Consider the following 10,587-nt stretch of genomic DNA (forward strand, 5'->3'; position numbering starts at 1 on the left):
AGACGTAACACTTCATTTAGTGTTAAAAATCAAGAACGATGTTTTTAATAGCATAGCAACTGTTCCTAATCTCTAAGCTGCATGGATGAAAAACTTGCAACATATAGAGCCCTAGGGGTAGAACTGAATACCATGTGGGAACAGCATGAAGAACATGTGACCCCCACAATCCTGTCTCCTCCTAGAATTGTCCTAAAGATGTATTCCCGGAGCCTTCAGCAGATGAATTAACATCCCAATACTTTTATTGAGTTACAAAAGACAGTAATTCTGTGCAATGATCTGAAGAATATTGAACAGAAAAGAATCAATGGCATGATATGTAAACTGCATCAAAAATCTAGAAGAGATGAATAATAAAGATAAGCAGAAGAAGGAGAAACACTTCTATAGTGCTTCTTGGTTTGGAAAACCATTTGCAAAATGTCTCCTTTAAACCTTACAACCGCCCTGCAACTTACTTAGCCTAGGTATTATTATCACCCCCATTTTACAGATATGAAAAGTGAGGTTTAGAGAGTTTAAGTGGTTTGCCCATGGCCACACAATGAGTAAGGCAGACCTTCAGTCTAGGTCTTGTGCCTCCAATTCCAGGTGTCTCTCCACTGTGCCAATTCACTAATGGGAGGGTGGCTGGTATTGGAGAGAATAAAACCTCAAATCTGAAAGAGTTTTAGAAAGAAATGCATGAGGGGCAGCTAGGCGGTGCAGTGGATAGAGCACTGGCCCTGAAGTCAGGAAGACCTGAGTTCAAATCCGGCCTCAGACCAAACACTTGACACTTACTAGCTATGTGACCCTAGGCAAGTCACTTAACCCCCAATTGCCTGAAAAAATAAAAAGAAAGAAAGTAAGAAATGTATGAGGTCCCTTGGTGGAGAGACTGGGCCAGAAAGGAGGGTGTGGCTCCCTCTTCTCCAGGCTCTGGAAGGTTTGTGTTATATAGGATTTAGCCCACGGCACCCACTCATGAACAGCGGGGGCAGACACGCTGCCTCCCTTGATGCCCCACTCTCCCTCACCCCCTCCCCTGCCCAGATCTTTTCTCTCATGCTCCAGAGAGAAAGAAGGCTGAGCCCCGCCCTTTCCTTAGACCTCCCCAACCACACACACACACACACACACACACACACACACACACACACACACACTTGCTTTCTCTGCTCTGGGGTTTGGGAGGAATCCTAGTCCCATTCAGTACTGGTTTGCAGATGCTGCTGCAGCTACTGTGTTCCTCCCTTTTGTGGAGCCCAGGACACCCATCCCTCTCCCTCCCCCATCCTCTCTTTGTCCTCCCTCTCCCAGTTTGCATAAAGGGGCAGACAATCCCAAGCTGAGCTCAGCTGTGACCCCCACCTCAGCACCAGCAGCCTACCCTCAGGAACCTGGGACCCTGCTCATCCCTTGGGCCACCTCCACATGGAAGATGCACCTGCGGCCCCCTTCCCTAGCTTTTTTGGGTGACGGGGGCAGAGAGAAATGACTGGGGGGCCTCCGCACTGGTCTGAGCCTGATGTCACACAGCCTTCTCCTCTCCCTCCGCCATTCTCCCCCTGCTCTGGGAGGACACAAGCCCCGCTCTGCAGTGACGTCACTGTTCCCATCCCCTCTCACCTTCTATTACTGGTAAGTCCTTGTCTCTGGAGGAGGATGTGAGTGGGGTGAGTAGCTGGAGGTCCGAGTGCCCCCCACCCCTTTCCTTCCCCTCCGCACCCCTCCCCTCTATTACCCCCATCTTCCAGACTGATCGATCCGGAGGGTCCTGCTAGTACCTACATGTCTGTGAGTGAGGTGAGTGCCCCCTCCGTGTTCCTGCCTCATTCTCCTCCTTTCTTCTCCTTTTCTTTTCTTCCCTCCCCTACAAAATTTTCATGAAGCCGAGGCCTCCCCCTTCCCATTTTGCTTTGCTGAATGATCAGGAAGTTATTTGTAAGGGTGGGTGGAAGGTACTTGGAGTATGAATACCTTTGTTTATGCCTGTGTTGTGTCTGTAGGTAGAATCATGTGTGTGTTGGGGGGTGAATGTCTGTGTGAGTGTGTGTACGTGTGTATGTGTGGGTGAGTGCACCCATGTGTGCCTGCTCCTCCTGGGCTGCTTCTGCCTGAGGCTTCCAGCCTGCCCAGGCCTTTGTCTGGAGGTCTGGTGCTTGGGGGGTGGTGAAATGGAGGCCAGCAGGGAGAAGCTTCTGGGGACATTCCCTCCCTCCCCTCCTCAGGTGGATGTTTCCATCCTTCTTCCTTTCTTCCTATCCTTTGCTTGACCTTGAGGCTGGGGTGAGAGGACACAGTCCAGGACTCTTCCCCTCCCCTTCTCCTGGTCACCTCTTTTGTCTGGTGTCCTTTACTTTAATGGCATATTGATTTTTTGTTCTGCTTCCACCAGGCCCTGGTGAATAGGGCATTTCATCCATGTACCTTGTTGTGGAACAGAAAGAGGGGACTGTTCCTGAATCTGCAGATCTCTATGATTTACAGCTTGAAAGAAGAGAGTTGTTTTAATGTGCACTTCTCTCATTATAAGGGATTTCGAGCGTTTTGGTCTCCCCTTTGTAGAGGACACTGAGCCAGAAAGGAGGGTGTGGCTCCCTCCTGTCCAGGCTCTGCAAGGTTTATATTCTGTAGGATTTAGACCAGGGTACCCACACATGAACACAATGCTTCCCTTGGTGCTCCCCTCTCCTTCCACCCCTCCCCGACCAGATCTTTGTCTCCTCTTGGCGGGAGAAATGAGGCTGAGACCCACCCCTTCCCCAGAACGGCCCTTTCTTTCTCTGCTGTGGGGGTGGTGAGGGATCCAACTCCCTTTCACTACTGCTTTGCAGGTGCTGCTGCTCCTACTGTGCTCTTCCCTTTTGTGGAGCCCAGGGCACTCCTCTGCCCACCTTCCCGTCCCCTCTTTGTCCTCCCCTTCCCAGTTTCTGTAAAGGGGCCGACCCTCAAGAACTGCAGGCTGAGCTCAGCTGCTGCCCCCATCACAGCCCCAGCAGCCTGCCCTCTGGAACCTGGGACCCTGGTCAGCCCGGGGCCACTTCCAGATGGAAGATGTGCCTGCGGCCCCTCCCGTAGCCAGTTTGGGTGATGGGGGCAGAGAGAAGTGTCTGGGGGGCCCTCACTGCTCTGGATCAGATATCAAAAACCCGCTCCTCTCCCTCCTCCCTTCCCTCTTTGCTCTGGAGGAGGTAGCCCCGCCCTGCAGTGATATCACTGGGTCAAGATGGGCGGGGAGGCTTCTACCTTCTATTAAGTGTGAGTTTCTTTGTCTCTAGAGGAGGATGTGAGTAGGATGGGCAGCTAGACGTCTGCTTGCCCCTCATCCACTTCCCTTCCCTTTCCCTTCCACGCCCGCCCCTCCGTTACCCCCGTCTTCCAGACTGATGGATCCTGAGGGTCCTACTAATGCCTACGGTGTCTGTGAGTCAGGTAAGTGACCCCTCCCCTGCTCCTGCCTCAGCCTCTCCCTTTCTTCCCCTTCTCTTCCCTTATCTTACCCTCCCCGCACCTTTTCATAAATTGGACCCTCGACCCTCACCAATAAGTGCTTGGGAGGATATGTGTAAAGGTGGGTGGAAGATCCTGGGAGTATCAATATTTTTGTTTATGTCTGTGTTGTGTATGTAGGTAGGACAAGCTGTGTGTGCCTGTGTGTGACTGCAGGAGGAGGGTGCCTGTGTGGGTGGGTGCTCCTGTGCCTGCTCCCCCAGGGCTGCTTCTGCCTGGGGCTTCCTGCCTGCCTAGCCCTTTGTCTGGAAGTCTGGGCCTTGCGGGGTGGTGAGATGAAGTGGGGTGGAGGTCAGCAGGGAGAAGATTTTGGGGACGTTCCCTTCCTCCCCTCCTCAGGTGGATATTTCAATCCTTTCTTCTTCCCTTCCTCTCTTCTTCCTATCCTTGGCTTGGCCTTGGCGCTGGGCAGAGAGGACACAGTTTAGGAACTCTTCCCCTCCCCTTCTCTTTGTCACCTCTTGTTTGGTGTGGTTAATTTTAATGGTATATTGGCTTTTTGTTCTGCTTTCCATCAGGGCCTGGTGAATAGGGCATTTCATCCATGTACCTTGTTGTGGAACAGAAAGAGGGGACTGTTCCTGAACCTGTAGATCTCTACAATTTAGAGCCGGATAGAAGAGAGTTGTTTTAGTGTGCACTTCTCTCATCATAAGGGATTTGGAGCATTTTGTCCTAGGGCTATTGATAGCTTGGATTTCTTCCTTTGAAAACAGCCCTTTCCTTTGACCTCTTAGAGAATGGTTCTTAATCTTAGAAATTGCAATCAGTTCCTTCTGTATCTTGCATATGCAACAGTTCTTAGAGATCTTTACTGCAAGGATGTTTTTCCTCACTTGACTGTTACCTTTCTCTTTTTGACTATATTTGATCTGTTTGTGCAAAAGCATTTCAACTTTATAGAAGCAGAATCATCCACTTTATTTTCGGTGATTTTCTATTCTTTGTTCTGTCATAACCTCTTGCCCTATCCATCAATGTGAAAAGTAATTTCCTCCTCACTCCTCTAATTTGCTATTGATTCCCTTTTTATACCTAGTTCACGTATTCATTTGTAGTTTAATTTGATAGGTGGTGAGAGGTGTTGATGACCTATCAAATTTCTGACAAACTGCTTTTCCCTGATGCCATCTTTTTTTTTAACCAAATAGTGTCTTCCCTCTCCCCCAACTACTGCCTTTGAATTCATTAGACACTATTTTATTTTATTTGTTGGCTTCTGTACATGGCATACCTGATCTTTTCCACCGATCAATTTTTCAATTTTTAAAAAGTTGAAATTGTTTTCCTGTCAGCTAGGTATTCTGCTGGGCCTGGAGTCCAGAGGAATCATCTCCTTGAATTGAAATATGGTCTCAGACATTTACTAGCTGTGTGACCCGGGCATGTCATTTCACCCGTTTCCCTCAGTTTCTCATCTGTCAAGTGAGCCACAGAAGGAAATGGCAAACCACTTCAGTATCTTTGCCAAAAAAGCCCAAATGAGATTAGAAAAAGCCAGACAGGATTAAACAACAACCATAGTTTCTAATATAGTTTGGATCTGCTCCCGATAATCACTAACCTAAACCCCTTTCTTTCCTCCTTCCACCTCCTCCATTATTTCCCTTAAGATATTTGACCTCGTTCTGAATTTTTTTTATGTTTTCTATTTCTTACATCACCAGGGTATCCCATGTATCCTCCCTCTCCCTATCCTCAAGAGCCATGCCATGTAACAAATCATATTTCTTGTTGTAGGGAGGAAAAGAAAAGTGAGTGCAACTGATTGATGCCTTTTAGAAAAGATGTGCAATGTGTAACACCTGTGGACCTCTCACCTATTGGATGGGGTAGGGTGATGGTGTCTTCTCACGTTTCCTTTTCAGTCCCACTTCATCTTTGATATTTTGTTAGAGGTACTTTTAAATTTTTGCTGTGTCATTCTTTCCACTTCAGTTGTAGTTACCCAGTATATATACCGGGTTTTTTTTGACTCTGCTTAATTCACTTTGCATCAGTTCACAAAGTTTTTCCATACTTCTCTGTACTCATCACACACATCATTTCTTCTTGCATGGGAACAGTATTCCATGCCTTTCATGTTCTTGTCTTGTTCCATATCTTGTTTAGCCATTCCCCAGTTGATGAGCATCTACTTTGTTTCCAAATCATAGCTATCGTAAAAGTGTTATTATAAGTATTTTGGAATATATGGGGACATTTTTCTTATTAATGGCTTCATTGGGGTGTAATGGAGTCTTTGTTTTACAGGCTTTGGACATTTTTCTTTGCAGAATTCCAAATTACTTTTAAAATGGATGTGTCATTTCACAGCTCCCCCAAAAAATTTTTAGTTTGTATATATCCCTACACCCTTATTTAGGTATCACAAACATGTTTGTGCCATAAAAGGCATTTGATAGGATTCCTTCTTTACCTCTCATTTCAAGTAGTTTATATAGTATTGGGAGGAAATGTTTTGTTAAATGTTTAGTAGAATTCAATTTCACAGTTCATCTGGTCCTGGAATTTTTCCTAGGAAACTCATGTATGCCTTGTTCAATTTTTTTTCCTTTAAGATAGTTATTTATGTATTCTGTTTCCTCTTCTTTTAAACTGGGCAGCTTATGTTTTTGTAATTATTCATTCATGTCACATAGATTGTCAGTTTTACTGGCATATGATTGGTCAAGATAACTCGTTAGCATTGCTTTAATTTCATCATCATTGGTTATGGATTTACTCTTCCATTTTTGAGACTGGCAATTTTTTTTTCTTTTTGTTAATCAAGTTACCCAGTGGTTTATCTGTTTTAGAGCTAGTTCTGGAGTTTGATAGTTTTTGATGGTTCCAAAGTGATGTGATTTGGGGAGAGGTTTGGCCACTGCTTTCCTGGTCTGTGCTCTTGCATTGCCTAGGAAAAACCACTTATCCTTGGGAATGTAATGGATCCTGCTCCTCAGGGTCCCTGTTCCCTCTTGCCAGAAAGTTCTCCTCTCTGCCCTTGAACTGTGACCTAGAAGTCTGTATAGGCAATGGGTGTCCAGACAGCTTCCAACTTTTCCCATGGGATAGTTGAAGCTTCCCTTGCTGCCTACATTAAAGGTAGCTTACATTCTCTTTGTGATTATAGTCCCACTCCCAGACCCTTGCACCACTGTACATAAAGCAAATAGGGGAGTTCCTAATTCAGGTAGGACAACTAGAGCTTTTCCCCAGGGTGGGTGGTGAATTTAGAAGGGACTGAGCACTTGTAGAACTTCTGCTCACTGAGAATGAGCACTCTTCTTATCCTTCCTTCCCTGGCCTCAAGGCAGCCTCCTGGACAGTGGCTTGGCCCCAGTCTTCTGGGATCTCTGAATCCCTCCATCTAGGTGGTTCATTGGTAAGAGCACTAGGCCTGGAGTTAGGAAGATCTGAGTTCAAATCCAGCCTCAGGCATTTCCTAGTTATGTGACCTTGGGCAAGGGCAAGTCAGAGTGTGCCTAGTCAAGCACTCTTTTATCTTTTTGCCTCCTCAGTAAGACTGACAGCCCATGTGAATATGTCTTTGATCTTACAGTGTTGTCTGGATCACTAAGAGGTTAGGTGACTTGACTGTGGTCATGCTGCTAGCATGGTTCCAATTCAGGACTTGAACTTCTGACCCTGAAGCTGGCCTTCTATCCTTAGGGATCAGAGAATCCCTCTTTTCCATCCAGACACAGTTCAAACATTGCCTATTCCATGAAGCCTTTCTTGTTTCCAGCTCCTAGTGGCCTGGCTCCCAGACTGCCTGTACTTTGCCTTTATTTGAATTTATTCTCCATTTACTTTTATTTATTTTGTGTCTCATTAGAAGGTAAGCTTCTAGTGGTTAGGGACGATTGGGAGGCAAGGCTTGTGTCACAGTGCTGTCTCAAAAGGTTTTGCTCAGACTGTCTCCAAAGTGAGCAAGGGCATTTATTGGGGATTACTGCCCCCAGTGGGCTTTTCTCCTTAAAGAAGTCAGTAGCAGCCCCAGGTGGGATAACGGTAGTTTTTTTATAGGGTAAGGGTGACTAGAATTCGCTGATAGAAAAGGTGGCATGTTAATTTCTTCCAAAGTTACTCTAGGGTAAGCAGTGGTAGGTACTGCCTGGTTTTGTGGTCCATTATTAGTTAGGGGCTGGAGTGTGATTGGTCAGTTCGAGGGCTCTGGATACAAGGTGTTGTCAAGGTCATTATGTGGATATTCTTCGTCTGGACTGTGTCCTCACTAGTGTTTGCATCTCCACAGCCTAGCAGTGTACCTCTTAAGCAGGAGGTACTTCAGAAATGCTGCTTGATTGCTTAATTAGGCCACCTGTCTTTCTCTGTGCCCAGGACAAAGGAGGAACTTAATGTATAGCTATAGAATGAATAAATTAGTGAGTTGCTAGTCCAAGCTAGAGTATTATTAATGATCATTTATATCTTTTATTTATAATTTTCATCACTTATTACTGTATTATTTTAACTATCATATCTAACTCATGTATTCCCTTATAATTTAATTTGATACTTGGCATGAGGTGCTGATCTCCTATCCAGTTTCTCCCAAATTGCTTTCCACTTATGCCATCTGCTTTGTTTGTTTGTTTTTTTCCATCAAGTACAGGCCATTCTTGTTTTGTGTAAGTGGACCATTGGGCAGGCCTATAAGTAGAAGGATTTTGAAGTAATGTGAATTTCCCACAGACGTGATTAGAGGGAGGAGGGAGGAGGCAGGAAGGGGGTCACATGCCTGTGAAGGGAGGGGACAGCAGACAGTTCAAGGACTCATGGGGGCTGGGGACAGAGAAGCAAGAGCAGGAAGAGGATCAGGTGGGTATTGGGGCCAGCCATATGATGGTCTGGCCAGAACTGAGAGGAAGAGCAAGTGGAGGACAGATATGTGATCGCTAGACATGGCCGCACACAGAAAAGGAGAGGTGACACATGGACTGAAGAAAGACACACAGTACCCCGAGCGGGAGTGGACAGAAGACTGACAAGGGGATGCCAGACCTGCGGATTAATGGAGCAGCCAAATTTCTCCTCTCTCAGTGCTGGAGGTCTCAAGCCAAGCCCTGATCCTGAGGCTGCAGAGATGGAAGGAATCTCTCTGCACATCCAAACCCTTTCTTTCCCCTGCCCACTTCTCCATGAATATGCTTTAGATACTTGACCTCATTTTAAAAATATTTTATTGATGTTTTCAGTATCTTACATGATGGTATCCCATGTATCCCTCCCTCTTCCTCTCCTCCTCCCTGAGAGCCATGCCATGTGACAAGTGATATTTTTTGTTTTAGGGAGCAAAGGCAGTCAACATAACTAAAATAATATACAGAGGAAAAGATACTTGCAGCAGGAGACAGTCTCTCTGAGAACATTCCAGTTACTACAGGCTTACTCTCTGGGGAAGCACATCTAGCCTCAGAATACTCAGTGGATGAAATACTTATGGGTGGAGACACACGCTCTGAGAAGACTCAGAGGAAAAGATACTTGTGGCAGGAGACAGTCTTTCTGAGAACATTCCAGTTACTACAGGCTTACTCTCTGGGGAAGCACATCTAGCTCTGAACACTCAGTGGATGAAATACTTACTATGTGGAGACACACACGCTCTGAGAAGACTCAGAGGAAAAGATACTTGTGGCAGGAGACAGTCTTTCTGAGAACATTCCAGTTACTACAGGCTTACTCTCTGGGAAGCACATCTAGACTCTGAACACTCAGCGGACAAGACATTTGGGGCTGAAGACACACTCTCTGAGAACATTCTACTTACTACAGGCTTGCTTTCTGGGGAAACACATCTGCCATCAAAAAACTCAGAGGAAAAGACCAGAACTGAAGAGCAAATATGACTTTGAAATACAAGACTCTAAAGAAGCATTAAAAGGTAAATATGAAAGAGAAATCATAAGCAACTCATTAAGGTTAAATGGTGTACTTTCCTATAAGGGAAGAGGATACACATATCTTCTAAGAATGTTGCCATTCTTAGAGGAGGTAGAAGGATTCTACATAGAAGGTTTGAGAGTGAGCCACTTAGGTTGGCATGATGGAAAATAAATGGATAGGCAAAAAATATGGATGCTCTGAGAGAAGGCAGAAAAGAGAGAAAGAATGAGGGACATAATCTCACATAAAATAGGTGTGCAAAAAAGAGCTTTTACCCTGCAGTGGAAAATGGTAGAGGCGGAGTAGCCAATGCTTGAACCTCAATCACATCTAAATTGGTTTAATAGAGGAAAATATCTATATCTATATTTATGTCTGTCCCTATATATACTTACTCAGTTGGTCGTAAATATCTATGTTACCTGAGAGGTAAGTAAGAGAGTGGGAAAAGAGGAAGAAAAAGTGGTGATAAAGGGGTCGAGTGATAAAATAATACAGTTGTCCTATGCAAAACAGAAATTAGAGGAGAGACAGAATAAAAAGAGAGAGAGAAGGAGAAACCAAAGAAGATAGGAAGGAAGGAAATGCATAGTTACTAGTCCTAACTCTGTCAATTAGGTGAACTCATTCATAAAATGGAATCAGGTAACAAAATGGATTAGAAACCAGTATTCAAAAATATGTATGCTTCTTTCTTTGTTTTTTTTTTTTTTTTTTACGAGAAATGTACTTGAAACAAAGAGAGCTACAGAGTGAAAAAGGGGGTTGGTGAAGAAGCTGTTTACTTCAGATGAATTGAAAAATGGAGGGGTAGCAATCATGATCTCAGAAAAAGCAAAAGCAAAAATATCCCTATTAAAAGGTATTAGCAGGGAAACTACCTCTTGCTCAAAGGAATGACAGACAATGAAGTAATGTCAAAAGTAAACGTATTTGGGAAATGGCATAGGATTCAAATTCTTAACAGAAAAATTCAACAAATTACAGGAAGAAATAGACAGGAAAACTGTAGTAGTGGGGCACCTCAACTTTTTTCCTCTCAGAGCTAGATAAACTGAATCATAAAATGAATAAGAAAGAAGTTAAAAAGAGTAATAGAATTTTAGAAAACCTAGATATGAAAGACCTCTGGAAAAAACTGAATGGGAATAGAAAGGATTACAGACAGATGGTTCTTTATGTAAATTTGCATTATGCAAATTGGACTTTCTGGAA

At 44.6% G+C, this 10,587-nt stretch overlaps 1 long non-coding RNA gene across 1 annotated transcript; it reads left to right on the forward strand.

Annotated features, from left to right (window-relative positions):
- The first annotated feature begins 1,181 nt into the window (after window positions 1-1,181).
- LOC110204719 (uncharacterized) lies at window positions 1,182-5,335 on the forward strand. Its single transcript, XR_002323397.2, has 2 exons — window positions 1,182-1,791; window positions 5,239-5,335. It is a non-coding gene; the product is annotated as an uncharacterized LOC110204719 (long non-coding RNA).
- The last annotated feature ends 5,252 nt before the right edge of the window (window positions 5,336-10,587 follow it).

The sequence above is a fragment of the Phascolarctos cinereus genome, unplaced genomic scaffold (assembly GCF_003287225.1).
Source record: "Phascolarctos cinereus isolate Bilbo 61053 unplaced genomic scaffold, phaCin_HiC Scaffold_1004;HRSCAF=1662, whole genome shotgun sequence".
Classification (NCBI taxonomy): Eukaryota; Metazoa; Chordata; class Mammalia; order Diprotodontia; family Phascolarctidae; genus Phascolarctos; species Phascolarctos cinereus.